At 43.4% G+C, this 17,303-nt stretch overlaps 1 protein-coding gene across 1 annotated transcript in view; it reads left to right on the plus strand.

The window, feature by feature from the left end:
• The window catches only part of znf644b (zinc finger protein 644b), a gene marked incomplete at its 3' end in the record, with an annotated part of 65,940 nt that overhangs the window by 16,222 nt on the left and 32,415 nt on the right, over positions 1-17,303 (plus strand). Inside the window, exon 2 of the mRNA XM_084308390.1 lies at positions 11,484-11,526. The remainder of the gene's footprint in view (positions 1-11,483; positions 11,527-17,303) is intronic.

Genomic DNA, 17,303 nt, shown 5'->3' on the forward strand with positions numbered 1-17,303 from the left:
ATCGATAATCTAGCGTTTATTTGAAAACGATTCATAAATAGGCAGAAAAATTACAACGTTTTTGTGTATTCTAGAATATTCCAGTAAACGTCTTTTATCATGGAATCTTTATATTTTCCTTGAAAACGAGGGCTTTTCAAAATGCTATAAAACGAAAATGAACCGATAAAAAAACAATCCGCTTCGACAATGTTGACTGGAAAACGAGTCATTGATAAGCGACGGGCAGATTAGACACATAGCCATAATTTAAAACATAGATTAGGCGTTTTTAACGCTAACATTGAAGTGGATGGTGGGCATTCAACCGGTAAATCAAGGTTAAGCAAGGGCTCTGAAAGTATCTAGCGATTGGGTTAACTGAGAGCCAGATTGCTTAGAGGAGTACTGTACATAGAGCGGTAATGCTCCGATTGCTCATTGAGTCATGACCATAAATGCAAAACGTAATTGTCGTATTTATTATCATTATAATTATTTAATTCCGATGATAGAAACAGTCCGTCTGTAGAATTGACTTGAAGAAGCAATCACCATTTGTTCAGGGGGGTTGATATATTGTTATTTTGATATAAACTCCATTGCAAAGATGGTAGCATTCATTACTCTGATAAAAATAATTTGGTGTCTGACAGCTTGAAGTTTATCCTGATTTATTTGAGGAAGCTCTTGGTACCCAAACTCCTGTATCCAATAATAATAATAATAAATATATCTGATAGACGGGATAGACGGGACCCGTACTGTATTGTACCCATTCTGCAATCGGTTAATAAAGTTTTCAATCAATCAATCAATCAATCAATCAATCAATCAATCAAACGTCTCATAACTTCCTCTTTTGGGCATGGCTGGTGGTGACAACCAGGTGACAACTTTTCTGAGCCAATAGCCGCTTTGCGCAACGATAGCAAGTCGTTTCCCACCATGCATTTGCGTCGAGCAGTCGGGTGAGAGGTACTGTGGCGCCTCTGAAGGCTGAGCGTGGCTCGCTCCCGTGAGATTTCCGCGGCTCGCCTAGTCACATTTCCAGAGCAAGTCGGACAACATTCTAACCGTCATGCAACGCGCTTGGCGAGGCCGTAGTAAAAACTGTGCAGATCTGCGTCCGCCTCGCCAATCTCGATGGCAGCCATTGAGCCTGCATAGCCCAAGGTGCTACCAGTGGTTGTGAAGGAGGCCATTTCCACCCTACATTGTGGGGAGCACTTTGAGTGTCTAGAAAAGCACTATATAAATGTAATGAATTATTACTTGAGTAAAAAATACTTAGTTACTGTCCACCACTGGTCGTGATGCTGACAAGCTTGGGACTTTTGAAACTGGGTAGAGGGTTGATCTGAAGAAGAGGAAGTGAAAATCTTGAACCCAGGAATTTATGTCTGTGTTTTCCTTTTGTTTCAACTGCTTTTAGTTAATAAATATAACAGCAGTTCCCAAACCTTTTCGTGTCAAATGAATTTGCGTTAAGCTACATACCCTGCCTGAGCAGATGGGGAGTTAGTGAGGAGATTTTAGACGTAGGATCAAAATATCCATTCTCCCAGTGTGCTAACATTAAAACCGGCACTATGTAACCAATAGCCCCTTTCGTGACTGTGATGCACGCCAATATGCTTTGAATACACAGTCACTTGCTCTTCATTACTAACCCATGAAGCACTGGTTTTGGACGAACAGTTCATTATACAAATATCACAGAGAAATTTCAAAGGTATACTCACAGTTGCACAAGGGTTTCACACAAAAAAGCGGGATGGTTTGAAAGCTCGGCGTTGCTAATAAACATTTTAAATAATTTTTATAAACGTGTAAAGATCACAGAGAGCAGCGTTGCATGAAAATGGATTTGTCTCTTCTTCCGCATTGTGACATGCCGGAGCGCTGCATGAGTAATTTCCTGAGCAATAATGAGATATCTGGTAAGCACTTATTTGGTCCTTCTCCATGATTGCATATGGAAAACTATTTGATAGCTTTGACGATAAATTAACAAATCAATTAGTCAACAAAGTCATATGACTAGTAGACAACAAAAACTTTCTTTAGTCGAGGAAAGCCCTATAGTGCAAACTCGCAAAAGTGACATGGTGCTGCTTTAACCCTTTCACTACCACACTACAGAAGGTTAACCTTTTCCACTACCACACTACAGGTTAACTTTTTCACTACCACACTACAGAAGGTTAACCTTTTCACTACCACACTACGTTGGAATTGCGTCTATACACGCATTACTAACAGCAAGCCCGGTACGTAAAAACGTACCCCGTCTGCAGGGGCGGATTTAGGATTGTAGGAGATCCGGGGCTTTGCCCAGATAGGTGCCCGCGTTAGCGGGCAAGGATTTTTTTTACTTCGACACCACCACCTTAAAGCGGACAAAAGGCACTAGAGAACACTTAAATTCACACCCTTTAATTAATTAAGCAAACTATAATAATTAATAATAATAATAATAATAATAATAATAATAATAATAATAATAATAATAATAATAATAATAATAATAATAATACACTGTGTTTGTATAGCACCTTTCATACAAGAATTGCAGCTCAAAGTGCTTCACAGCAGTACAAAAAGACAGGCATAAAATGAGCACAACATTGGCAGATCAAGAGCAATGCATAAAGTGCAGACATAAAGCATAAAATAGATAGCAGTAAAATAGACAAAGTCAAGGTAAGACATAGAACATTAAATCACATCGTTTTTCATATTAGGATCTAAGATCTAGGGTTAACTCGCCGAACGTTGAGTACCAGGACCCCGAAAACCAGAGTATAGTCGGGTTTTCATCGTTGTTTCTTTTATTCGATATTTCCATTCATAAAGACATGCCGGCAGCCTGTGTTATCACTGGGGATGGGTCTGAGATCTCAAAAGTCCAATACCGCCGCCTAACACCTTGCGGCCGCTATTGCACTCCATTTGAAACGATGTGGCTTGGTGTCTGTCATTTTGGAAATGACACCAGACCACCCTGAAACTACACTCATATTCACGACGGTATAAAACGGAAATGTATGGATGGAAAAATGATCTGTTTTTTGCATCTTGACCGGAAGAAACTCAATGACAATCGACTATATTATTAGATCCATAGCTATAATATATAATATAGTTTTAGGCCTGCAAACACAGCCATATCCCCATGTTAAAAGGCGCTGGTCTTTCAACAGTAACAGTAAACAGCGCCATCTGGCGCTGAAAGTGTTAATATGCGTCTTTGTTTACGGTTTGATTATCACTGATACAAAGTAAAATAGTGCAGTGCAATAAAATAGTTAGTAAAATAGAATAAAATAATGCAATAGTGCATTGCAATAAAATAGTTATCATCGTATTTTTTCGGGAGGCCGGTAAGGAGTGCATTACAGTAGTCGAGTCGGCTTGAGATAAAGGCATGGATCTGGTTTTCAGCGTCCTTTTGATTTATAAATGGCCGTACTTTAGCTATGTTTCTAAGGTGGAAGAATTATGTTTTTGTCAACTTGTTGATTGTGATTTAAAGCTTAGGTCTGAGTCTACCATAACACCAAGACTTAACTCACTCAAATACAGTTAGCAGCTGGATAGACTACAGATGGAAATTAGCTTCTGCTAAATCTGGTGCAAACATATTTTCATGTAACAATGATTAATTGTCCATTTTTTTATTTAATTTTTTTGAAAATAGATTCAGGGCTTTTCAGAAAACATTCGGGGCTTGAGCCCAAGTAGTCACCCCCTAGCCCCGCCCCTGCCCGTCTGGCAGATTGGACCGTAGGACCATGATCATCCTGGTTCTGCTACTTTCGGAAGACATTCAATTAAACCCAGGCCCGGTTTTGACCAGAACTCAGGCTAGAACTGGCTGCACAAGAAGTGATGGAGGTGTCCGTCGTGAACAACAACAACAACAACACGCGGCTACATCCACAACGTGGGCGGCGACTTTCCCCCAATGACGCCGCAACAGACAAACTCACGTGAGGCAGAGACGAGAGGAGGTGAACTGAGGGTCGCAACCATGACGACCAACTCGACGCGGGACTCAAACATCTCGACGCCCGATAGCCGGCTGGCTAGCATAGCCAGCATAGCTAACAGTGAAATCAACCATGACTCTGGAACGAGCCCTTTGTTGTTCCAGCACGGCGTGGGATCCGACCCCCCCCTCCCCCCTTCCCACCCACGACAACAAACCCCCCCCACCCCACACAGAGGAACAGATCACAAATGAACAATACTTCGAACCGTAACACAGCTATCCTCACTATTGTTGACCGTTTCTCGAATGCCGTGCACTTTGTTGCTCTCCCCAAACTCCCCTCTGCTTCAGAGACCGCGGACCTGATGGTGCTCCACGTCTTCCGCCTCCACGGGATCCCGGTGGACATCGTCTCCGACAGGGGCCCTCAATTTGTCTCCCAAGTTTGGAGGGCCTTCTGCCGGGCTCTGGGGCCCACGGTCAGTCTCTCCTCCGGGTACCACCCACAGACCAACGGCCAGTCGGATCGGGCCAACCAGGACCTGGGATCCGCCCTCCGCTGCGTGACAGCCCGGGACCCCTCCGGCTGGAGTACTTTCCTGCCGTGGATCGAGTATGCCCACAACTCTCTGTCTTCGGCGGCCACAGGTCAGTCCCCCTATGAGTCCTCTCTGGGCTACCAACCCCCGCTGTTCCCTGCCCAGGAGGAGGAGATCGCTGTCCCATCGGTGCAGGATCACCTTCGCCGCTGCAGGAGGATTTGGGAGGACACGAGGGCCGTGCTTCTCCGCTCCACGGACCAGAACCGTCGCTTCGCCGACCGCCACCGGACCCCGGCTCCCGGCTATCAACCAGGTCAGATGGTATGGCTCTCGTCTCGGGACCTGCCGCTCAAATCTGTTTCCCGTAAACTAACCCCCCGTTTCGTTGGTCCCTACAAAATTCTGTCCCTCATCAACCCCTCTGTCGTCAGACTCCAGCTCCCCTCCCATATGCAGATTCATCCCTCCTTCCATGTCTCCCAGCTGAAGCCGGTGGTCTCCAGTCCCCAGTCTCCCTCTGCTCCGGAGCCTCCCCCTCCGCTGGTCATCGACGACCACCCGGCCTACATTGTCCGGGAGTTGCTGGACGTGCGGCGCCGCAGCCGCGGCTACCAGTACCTGGTCGACTGGGAGGGCTACGGCCCAGAGGAGCGCAGCTGGATCTCCCGCCAGATGATCCTGGACCCGGACCTCGTCCGGGATTTCCATCGGGCCAACCCTGATAAGCCTGGGCCGCCAGGAGGCGCCCGTAGAGGGGGGGGGTCCTGTCATAATCACAGCAAGAGCATTCTTCACTCCTCCTCATTCCCCCCTCACATTCACCACACACCCTCCTCACTCCTCTTCATCCTCCCTTCCATCCACCACGGAAGCCTCACGCCCATATATGGTCAGCACCCCTTTACCCCCTGTCACTCAACTCAGCTGCACCTCATCCCCTGATTCGCACGCTGCCAGGCACCTCACTCCTCACATCTGTATCCCATCCCCTGATGATGAAGACCCTACTTCTACCGGATGACGCTGACCAGAAGTCGTCGTGGTGTTAGTATCATTACCTAGGTACGACGCCTCAGTCCGAAGACCTGCTAGACACCCCTGTGTGATTATTCCCTGTTCTAACTTTCCTTCTCTTGTGCCCAGGACCTCCGTGCCAGTGTGCCCCTGTCTGGACCCCCTGGAGCTTACCAAGGAGTTCCTGCGCACTCACTCGACACGGACCTGTGTCTTCCGTCCGCAGTAGCACTGGAGTGCACCTGCTCCCATTACCCCAAGAACATTCCCAATTCATATCTGTTGTACATTTCTGGATGTAACTCTTGCCTACTTGGGAATACTATTAAACATCCTGAAACGCTCCATTCTCTCTTCTCCTGTGTTCAGCGATTGCGCTCTGCTTAAAACCCATTCTGACAACTTAAGTACATTCAATAGCAAATAGTTCTCTACTTTCTAAGTAGAATTTGAATGGAGGTCTTTTACCTTTACCAGAGTACTCATTTATCTGTGCATTTCTACTTTCACTTAAGTAAAGGAACTGTGTACTCTTAGACCACTGATCATGACCAATCAAGCCAAATCAAAAACATGTCGTCTTGATTTGGCAGAAGGGCAGTATTTCTAAGGACTTCACCAACTCTGTTGGCATGAGGTGAATCTCCAAAGATGGCTAAGCAAACACTAATGTGAAGATTTATAATAAAACACAATTAGACGTGCCCTAATGATAAGGATAAGCGCTCAATGAAGAAACCCAATCCCATTGCCAAGAGAAAGTCTAATACGCCTATAAGTATTTATTGAACTACACACCATGGATGTGTTACATGGCCCATGGCAAACAGCATTGCCAACTTCAACAGACCCAGGTCGATTACCTTCATTGCATGATATATTTATTTTGTTATAGGAATAATATCTTGCAGATTGTGTCGTGAACGAGGCACGAGAGGTTAGAAGAGTACAACAGCGATCTTTTCACATCATGCTCCTAATGGAGCATTTAAAGGTGTTTAAGGATGTTTATGTTTTAACCCTTTCACTACCACACTACAGAAGGTTAACCCAGTGTGGCAGTGAAAGGGTTAACCTTCTACTACAGACGATTAACCCAGTGTGGTAGGGAAAGGGTTAACCTTCTGTATTGTCGCAGTGAAAGGGTTAACCTTTTGGTAGTGTGGTAGTGAAAGGGCTAACATAAACATTGCGAGATGATGTTTGAAATAGCGTCTCCATTGACCTCATGAAGATGGCGCAGGCCCAGAAGACAAGCTCGGTCCTCGGAGTTGTTGCTAGTAGCATTAAGCGCTGACCTCACCTTCCTTGAAGATGATTGGTCTAAAAACCACGCCAGAAACAGCAACTTGCACCATTACAGAGTTCAAGTTCAAGTTTCTTTATTAGTTGTCATACAGAAGTACAGAATACTTTTATACAAAATGCTTCTTTCTGTTACGCTCCAGAGACTGCTAGACAAAAAAGATAAGTATAACATAAAATAAGTATAGCAAGTAAAAAATAGAAGTCACGTACGTAGACACAAGTGTTCAGTATGTACATATGTTCAATGCAGAGTAGAAGTAATTGAGTTACCATACAATATACTATACAATATACTAATATACAATCTACTATATAGTGCAAAGCAGAAATGGGATGAGGTACAATTTAGGTACAATTTACAGTAAGGTGTACTGAGGTATGGGTTGTAGTGCAAATTCTTTGCCAAAAAATATAAAGTGTGTTTAGGTGTTCTAAAGTGTGTAGAGTGGGTGCTGCAGTGAGTTGTTTGTTTAAAGTGAGTGTGTGCGTGTGGATGTGTGTGCTGTGAGTGCATTTGATGGTTGTTGCATAGTGTTATTGTTCGTTGAGCAACCTGATGGCCTGGGGATAGAAGCTTCTTCTGAGTCTTTCTGTGCTTGCCATGAGACTCCGGTATCGCTTGCCTGACCGCAGCAGTTCAAAGAGGCAGTTGTTTGGGTGGCTGGAGTCTTTGATAATTCTCTTAGCCTTACCCATGCACCGCTTGTAAATCTTCTGGAGAGTGGGAAGCCCCCCTCTAATTGTGCGCTCGGCTGAACGGGCCACTCTCTGTAGTCTGCTACGGTCTTGTGCGGTGCTATTCCCAAACCAGGAGGTGATATTGCCAGTCAGGATGCTCTCTATTGTACATGAGTAGAAGTTCTTAAGGATCTTCTGACTGACTTGGAACTTCTTTAGGCGCCTGAGGAAGTAGAGGCGTTGCCGTGCCTTCTTCACAACACTGTCAATGTGTGTGGTCCATGTCAAGTACTCGGATATGTGGACTCTGAGGTACTTAAAACTGTTCACTCTCTCAACCGGTGCCCCGTCGATGCTGAGGGGGCTGTAGTCCCTGACCCCCGACCTCCTAAAGTCCACAATCATCTCCTTTGTTTTGCTGACGTTCAGGGAGAGGCTGTTCTCTTGACACCATCCCGCCAGGACCTTGACCTCTTCCAGGTAGGCCCTCTCGTCGTTTGCAGAGATCAGGCCCACCACTACTGTGTCGTCAGCAAATTTGATGATTGTGTTGTTGTTCCGCTGTGCCACACAGTCATGTGTGTACAGGGAGTAGAGGAGGGGACTCAGAACACAGCCCTGGGGGGCCCCTATGTTGAGGGTGATGGATGAGGTGCAGTTGCCTGCTCTCACCACCTGGGGTCTGCCCGTCAGGAAGTCCAAGACCCACTGGCAGAGGTCATAGTTCAAGCCCAGGTCCCTGAGCTTAGCTATGAGTTTGGAGGGGACTATGATATTGAATGCTGAGCTGTAGTCGATGAACAGCATTCTCACATAGTTCCCCTGCCTCTTGTCCAGGTGTGATGCTGCTGTGTGCAGCACATGGGCTATGGCGTCCTCCGTGGACCTGTTGGGGCGGTATGCAAATTGCAGGGGGTCCAGGTTGATGGGGAGGGAGGAGCCGATGTAGCCCTTTACTAGCTTCTCAAAGCACTTCATGGCTATAGAGGTGAGAGCTACAGGGCGGTAGTCGTTGAGGCAAGCAGGCTTGGATTTTTTGGGTACAGGGATGATAGTGGACTTCTTCAGACAGGTGGGGATGACAGCCTGTTCCAAGGACAGGTTAAATATATCAGTGAATACCGGGGCCAGTTGGTCGGCACAGACTTTTAGGACGCGGCCGGGGATACCGTCCGGTCCTGCTGCCTTCCTGATATTCACTTTCTTAAAGGTCCTCCTAACCGCATGTTCTGTTACCCTGAACACTGAGGCTGAGGTTACACCTTTCGTATCATTTCGTATTGTTTTCTTATACGTATCGCCGCGTATCGCCGCGACGTCATGCGCCTCGAGTCACACTTTCGTTTTTTTTCCATTTTTGTCAGCCGAGCACACTGATGTAGTACACTGCCAAAGCAGTAGGTGGCAGTAGGTGGCAAACATGAAGGCAATTTCAACCAATCAGAACGAATGTGCCAATACACTTCCTGGTGGAAGCTCCAGCAAAGAAAATGTCAATAAGGCAGGCGCCTATGCCGCGCCACCATCTTGCAATGCAAGATGCACTCAATGCAGCAATAATTTTTCAGCAAAGCCTAATAAAAGTGCAATAAACAAAACGGATACATTCACTGTGTGTTCTGCCTGTCATTTGTTGATGAAACAAAACTAACATCAACACAAGTGACCACCAAGAGCGGATAGTTTAGTCTAAAAAACGATCGGTAGCATTGTTAGCTGCATGCTAACGTCAATGGAGTATGCCATTATAACAATATAGCATTGTGGCTAGAAGCTAACGTTAGCTCACGCTACTTAGCCAGCACGAAACTGATGATATCGCGAGCTATCAGTAGTTAGATAACATTAGAGACAACGCTGTGTGTATTAAACAAAGGTGAATAGATGACTGGGCCATTTTGTTTAATGCTTGTTAAGTTGAAAGAGGAACTCTGAGCTAACAGGGTCTGAATCCTGATAGCTCACGTTAGCCAGCTGCTCATGCAATCGGTAATGCTAGCAGAATGAATGGATGTAAACTTTATTTAACATATTGCATATGGGTACAATACAATACGGCTCAATACAAACAATTGTTAAGGGAATGCAGACTGTTGTAGCTTGGACTGGGGTCCTTATAACAATAACTTGACAACACATGGTAGCTGAAGCTATTTGGGACACGGAGCTCTGTCCCAAACACACACACTGTTGTCACCGGAAGGGCACGCAGATGGTATCTACTGCGCATGGGCGTTTTCGCAACAACTGCTCCGTGCTGACTACACGCTGTTGTCGAAGCGTTTTTTTTGCGTATCTCCAAACGCAAACACAATTTTGCGTTTCAGCCGTATCCACAAAAAAACGCCAAAAAACGCATTTCTGTGTAGATAGGACATCAAACGTCGTCAAAAACGTATAAAAAAACGCCAGGAATACACTAGTCTAACCATAGCCTGAGTCTCCCTCAGCAGCCCCCCCCCCCCCCCTCCATTGCAGTGGCTTGTAGGCTGGTGTTGTTATTCCCAGCCTCAAACCTTGCATAGAAGGTGTTGAGATCATTTGCTAAGGAGATGTCACTGTTCAGATTGAGGGAGGTGTCTTTGTAATCTGTCATCGTTCTGAGGCCCTGCCACATAGCTCTAGAGTCAGCCTGTTCATATTGCAGTAAAATGTTATCCCTGTAGTGCCTCTTTGCTTCTATTACTACTCTCCTGATGTTGTATCTCGCCACCTTGTGGTCATTCATGTTGCCTGCCACAAGCCCGGCGTTGTAGGCTGCAGTTCGTGCTTTCAGAGCCTCACGGACGGATTTGTCTACCCAGAGTTTTTGGTTTTGGTAAACTCTAATTGTGGTAGTGGGGATTGTTTCTTCCACCAAAGTACATATAAAGTCCAGCACTGTCTCCGTGTAGTCATTTATGTTATCTGTGTTATCGCGGAACACACTCCACTGCAGAGCAGAGCCACCATCACTGACATGAGGTCTTTATGTTGGCATTTCCTTTAGCTGTCCTTTAATTACACCCTGTATTTGTTTAGAGATAATATTATCCTAATCGCCATTGGTCAAACACAATGGAATTCAGGGCAATAAATAATCAACATCGCTGCATTGTTAGATGTTGTTCCTATTGCAGGTCGCCGTCGGAAGGCGTCATAGTCCTCTCAGACAGGAACAGCGTGTGGGGATTTTGTAGAATCAACACCGTAGAACTATATAAGCGAGTCTTTCGCTGTGTGAGTAACTATAGGTGTCAAAGGACCAGTCTACGTGGTAAGCTGTGGGAAGAATTCACTTGCCGCCACAGCCTAATAGCCAAGTATAGCAGCAGTATACCACAGAGAGAGAGAGAGAGAGAGAGAGGGAGGGAAGGAGAGACGGAGAGTGTGAGTTCCTCGGCGAAATAAATCAGACGGTCGAGGTGCGTTATCCACAAATTGATTATGTGTCACTTGACAAGGTCAAATATTTTAACCAAGACGCCTGAAGCCCCTGAGTGCCCAGCATAGCAAACAGTTATGTGTGTTCTCTCTGTTGGGCCTGACTGGCTGCTTACACAGCAAGTGAAGACGCCTGGGACGTACTTAAATGGGAGTACACTGGCCTGAATTAGCAACTCAGCTGAGGAGCAGCTGCAGACATGAGATATTTTAGTAATCAGGTGGATCTACCAAGAACATCGAGGCCCTGCTGCAGAAAATACATCAGTGGCAAAGAAATAAGGGCAGCGGCTTATTTTCATGGGATCCACGTTGGAAAGAAATCCCTACTGTATATAATATAAACAATTTCACCGGGAGGAAATGTTAATAGGTAGATCATCTGCTTCTACTATTTATGCTATCATGCAGTTTAATCTTTTGTCCATTTGGAAATTAAAACAACCACCACCACATCATCTATACGCATATAGCAGTTTATTTATTTTTTACAGAGTATACAAAAGCAAATAGTAATCAACCTTCAACTCTTGTGTTTACAGGTAGATGTCTGAAGTGGTCGAATCAGTGTTTCATAGCAGACTGGTATGTACTACATCAAGACACTGGTATTAAAATGATCATCTATTCTGCTAGAATCTGTTACATTATCCATTTAAACATGCTTATCAAAATCACAACATGCACAACTTTGACTAGTAACATAATTATCAATGTTGCTCCTGGTGTACTACACAATTATCACATCAGGATGATATTGGATGCCTGCTGCCTGTGTCTCTGATTTATTTCACACAGCTATATTGACCCAAAAATTAAGTACTTTTTCAAGCTAAACTTTAAATCGTTGATAAAAAATTATGAATCGAAAGGCGGGATATCCGGAACGTGCGCTGCAACGTTATTACAGCAGAGTCAAAACCGCAGTGTGCCTGGAGAGGTGTGATGAGGATTTCGAGGGCACGGTTGTGTGTCTACACATGCCGTCTTTTAACACCTGGAATGGAAGATCAGAGGTGTGAAATGCTCTGATACCATAGCTGGGTGTGATTACCAGTCAAATTAAATCTGAGATGTCAGTTACATGTGTCATTAGCTCCACTCCTCCTACACAGGGTGGGAGCGACAAGCTTGCTGTCACGAAATAGTATTTACAGTAGTTCAAGTTTCTTTAATAGTTGTCATACAGAAGTACAGAATACTTTTATACAAAATGCTTCTTACTGTTACGCTCCAGAGACTGTGCAAGTAGTCTATTCTTTTGTATTTTTTTATGCTTGGTTGGAGGGAAAAAGCTACTTTTTCATATTGAAAATTGCCACTAAGTCAAATGAGTTATATGGGCAATGAGTTAAAGTTTGATCAACGTGTATCATCTTTTTTTGGTTTGTTTTTTGTTTAATCACATATAGTTGAGAGGGTTGTAGAGAACCACATGTTATACCCCTGAGTTAAAGATGCACTATGCAGTTTACATTAGCAGAGCCTGCAGTTAGTTTATATATTTAGGCCTATTATAGTCTACATGTAATGCCTAAATATTCTGTCTTATGTAGTCACAAATCACAACATGAGGCACAGTGATCCACACGTGAGCCTAGAATGTAGAACTATTTGTAATTTGTAACAAAATTGTGGGTCCTGCCTTTGTAAACAAAGTTAAAATAGAAAACTGTAACTTTTCATGTAGCTTTCTAGCTCCAAACAGTGTTCCGAGGGACCCAATCTTCCCCTGAGGACAGTTTGTTTCTTCAGTTACGAAAACATACCATAGAACTTTTGCACTTCTCTGCAATTTCCCCAAATTGCATAGGGCACCTTCAAAGACACACGCTTAAGTGTGTTGTTAAAAGTTCCACATCTAGGTTGTCGTTTTTGTTTAGTTGTGTTACATCTACATTCAACTATGTTTCTTAGGGAGAGAGATGTATAAGCTTCACACATTAAATTAGTTTTGGTGTCCAATTGAAGCGCCTGATTTTCAAAGCACTGACTTTACGGAGTGAAGAAAGAGGTGTTCTGTGCAGTGTTATTGAGATTGATAGCCCACTATCATGTGTAGCTGATGCTCTGTCTCCACCTCTTATGGTGGCAAATAACATGATGCACCAGGCGTGCTGTGACAACAAACAATAGTATGAAAAGGATCTGGTAGCACAAGTTTTTTTATGAATTGAACCCGACGAAACTCCACCAGGATCAAAATGTTGTTTGAGTAGCCTAGAATAACGGTAATGTTCATGTATATATAAGAGTATATTTGCAAAAAAAATATCATGAGTTACTATTAAGACACATAGCCCAGGGGACCTGCATTGCTATTCCTAGCACTATTTGGGCAACTTTACACAATTCCTGTGAGTCTATGGAAGACATCTGTAAGGTTTATTCACGTTTTACAGTGGAAACAGTCCAGCATCAGTTCACAGTGAATCAGCACGCAGTATTCAGGTCAGGTCAATATGGCTGCTACCCAGAACTATACATGCTGCCTGAAAGTGAATTGCAGTGTAACTTTGGCTCAAAGTCATCTTTAAAGATTTTTTTATTTATTATTATTATAATACTTTTATTTTTTTATTATTAAGGTAACAGCGAAAACGTGGCACAAAATCCGGTTCATGTGTAACCTTGGCCCAAAGTCAAGTTTACATGTTTAGTTCAAAGATGTATTATTTTGACAAGATGTTAGTGTGACATGAGTTTCTGTCCTTTAGGGCAGAGCCAAGAAGAGGAAAGATGACATTTATTAAGGTAGCGAAAACGTGGCACAAAATCTGGTTAATTGAATTGGCAAAAAAAAAAAAACTTCATTTGTAATAAATAAATAAAAACAATAAAGTTGGATTTAGTAAGTTACCAGTATTTTCTTATATTTGCTTGATCAAAACAACCCAACTGCAGTTTGATTGATATTTGCTAATGAACTCTTACAATGTGCAGACTCTCCCTTCTTAAACAGATATAACATGCATCATTAACAATTTCTTAAAGGGAATTATCGCTGCATTTCCATCTTCCTATACACTGTCCTTATGTCCTTGAACAGTTCAGAAATGAGCACAGTTTGCCTGGCCCTTTAGTCAGTGATGTCACACCAGTGTACAGCTGTATAACACAGCACACAAACCGTAGTTCTCTAATTACTAGTTTCGGGAGTTACTTAGTAGTTCATGTTTGGAAAATATTGATTGGAACGTGACCTAGAATAACACACACAAATTCCTAAACCATGCGATATTCCCCTTTTAAATGAGCCATAGGGGGTGATTTCGGTGTGAACTCCTGAAAAAGGGAATTTGGTTTAAAGAGAAAGCCGGGCCTTAGCTACTTAAGTCTTCATTAGAGCCAGCAGGTGAGATTGCTGTGTACCCCATCAAAGGCTGGATGAAGTGCTGAGCTACGAGCTGTTACATGCCCAGGAACCTCAGCCTCCTTCTGGTTCAGCCTCTCCACATCAAGCCTCCCTGTTATCCCAACATTACTCAGGTTATAGACCACTTCCTCCACTAAGGGGCAGAATATGATCACTGATGCTTTTAATTCCTCACTCCCAACAAACGGTGCATTTAAAAGCAATGCCGGCTACAGTGACCCCGCCGCTATTAACACCACTGCTGGTGGTAATCATGATGATGACGGGGGAGGATCATAAATGGAAGAACGGCGACGCCACAATTTGAGTGGAGCTTCTGTGTGTGGAGTCGGCGTCGCCGTCACACACAAGTGTCGCTGGCGGTGCTTGGGGAGTAAGTACAAAGAAATAGTCTTACTTCCATCTCATTCTGATAATAGTTTATTTTTTATTGATTTTAGTTTAGTTTAGTTTTTGTTTAGAATATTTGACAAAAGCATGAGTCAGAAAAAAACAACTTTCATTCAGTGTCAAGGATAACATGATAAAGTCCAGACTTGTTTCCATCATGGTCCTTGCTGTTACTGGGACAATACACATACAGATACAGATATTTACATGAAAACATCTTTAGAAAAAATACTACCTGCATTTCAGATACATAAACATACATTCTCCATAAGCCAGACCATTTATTTCTTTAAAAGATGTTGGTTACCTATATATCTTATATCTTTGATCTATATATCATAATGTTTAAATCACTTGAGAGTACATAAATACTGACTGAAATTATGACATTTGGTTTATATAAAGTTACAGACACTAACTCAGTATATTTGTTTAGTTCAAATGTTTTTGTTTGGCCTTATGCAGCAAACATCCCAGTCCCCACCTTGACCATAATTATCAGATCCCTAAACACAGACAAGTGCAGAATATGCTTTTCTACTTTCCCTGTACGTGGCATATTGTAGGATCGATGCAAGTGCAACCAAGGCTGTGCACAGAGTTTATTCCTTCACTGGAAGCCAATCTGCCAGATCTACTCCCTGCGTCTCTATTGATTGAGAGGGTAAAAGGCTGAATTTTGCCACTACGTTTTAAAACCTCATTTGTCTGAACCATCAGGCTTCCCAACAGAACGGCCCTGTGGTTTTGATCAACATTTCCTTTAGATTCGAATGACCTCCATTCTTAAGGGTTTTTTTGATTAGCGAGGCTCTGCAGTGCGTTGACTTGGAGACAGACAGCTAAACCTTTCCGGTGATATCTATCTAAGGTTGTGGTCAGCACTTTCCTCATTAAATTTTCCATTTATTCTCTGAGCCCGATGTGATATTTTAGAGATTTGAGCAGGGGGTGCACAGGTTATGGGCAATTATGCTGATGCCGAGCTTTTATAGCTCCGCTGAATGAAGTCTGGAGTACAGGATTATACATATAGGAAGTTACATAGTGGTTAACCTTCATCTCAATCCTCTCAATGATCTCTGGGATACAAATCCTCATCCAATCAGCTATCACAAGGCATATTTCTCTGCTTTGATAAATGACCTTCAAAATGATAGATCAGGAGCATTTTTCATATGCTTTCTTTCTTTCTTTCTTTCTTTCTTTCTTTCTTTCTTTCTTTCTTTCTTTCTTTCTTTCTTTCTTTCTTTCTTTCTTTCTTTCTTTCTTTCTTTGATTTCTTTGAAATATTGATCTCAATAACTCTGTACAGCGAGGTCGGGCGGTCAACACATGGCGGGCAATAACGCTCTAAAGCGTTTCCGGCGGTGGATGTGTTAAGATACAGTAGGGGAGAACAGGGATAGTTGTCACACTTTCTACTCTAGTATGAATTGCTCATCATCAAAACATCTTTCAATAGTCATTCCTACATTAAATTGAAGCTTGAAATGTGTATCCCTCTCATTTTCCAACATATTGTAAAAAAGAGTTAATCACCTATCAAAGACACTCTGACACATTGTGACAACCAACCCCATCATGGGGATGGTTGTCACACACTATGGGGTTGGTTGTCACCATGTGTTTTAATGGGACAATCTTAAAAAGAAGACAACAAAATTTGAAAGTTTTATTGCATTGACAAGTTGACAAGTTGACAAATACATAACCATGAACATAAACAGGAAACACATCTTTAGGCCATCCTATATAACAAAATAAGAACACAATAAATCAGCCTAACAATAATAGCCTACACAACATGTGACAACCAACCCCAAATAAAATGTGACGACCAACCCCAACTGGAATTTCTTGATAGCATCAAGGCTAACAGCCATCTAACAACTAGTTAGCTAGCTAACAACAATCTAAACTATAGCTATCCCTTCACACTTTTTTTTATCCACTTTTTCTCCTCTTTTTTAAAATTGTTCTCCCATCCCAATTTAGCCATGCCAATTCTCCCCTCCCCTGTCTTGAACATTGCTCGCATGTGGCCGGTTGTAGGGAGGATAGAAGCCCATCGCATGTCCCCTCCAATACATGTGTAGGCAGCCAGTCGCATCTTTTCACCTGCCAGCGCCGACTCTCATTTGGCGAGGAGTAACGTGTAGGAGGCTCACACTGCCCCGCCATTTTCCTGTCTCTGCTGTGCAGGCGCCCCAACCGACCTGTAGGAGTCGCTGTTTACAACGTCCAGATTACCACCCATCGACTTCCCTCCCGCTAACTCTGCCGATGGCGGCCGGCCCGAGCCGGAGGCAACGCCGACAGCCGGATTCGATACCGGTGTCTCGTGCGTTGGTGACGAGTGCAATGTCCGCTGCGCCACCCAGCCGCCATCCCTTCACACTTTTTAAGGGTAATAATTGTTTCATTAAAAACCAATTGTGTAAAAGCCTAGAAGAAAAATACTCAGGAGCGGAATATTTACAAATGGACATGAAAAACACAAAAAGTCCTCTCACCTCAAATTCAGCTGTTTCACTCCAAAGATGACAATGTAGGTGAACTCTGACCCCAATTCTGGACATTTAAATACCAAAGT

This window comes from Notolepis coatsorum (genome assembly GCF_963971535.1).
Source record: "Notolepis coatsorum genome assembly, chromosome: 2".
In the NCBI taxonomy this organism is placed as follows: domain Eukaryota; kingdom Metazoa; phylum Chordata; class Actinopteri; order Aulopiformes; family Paralepididae; genus Notolepis; species Notolepis coatsorum.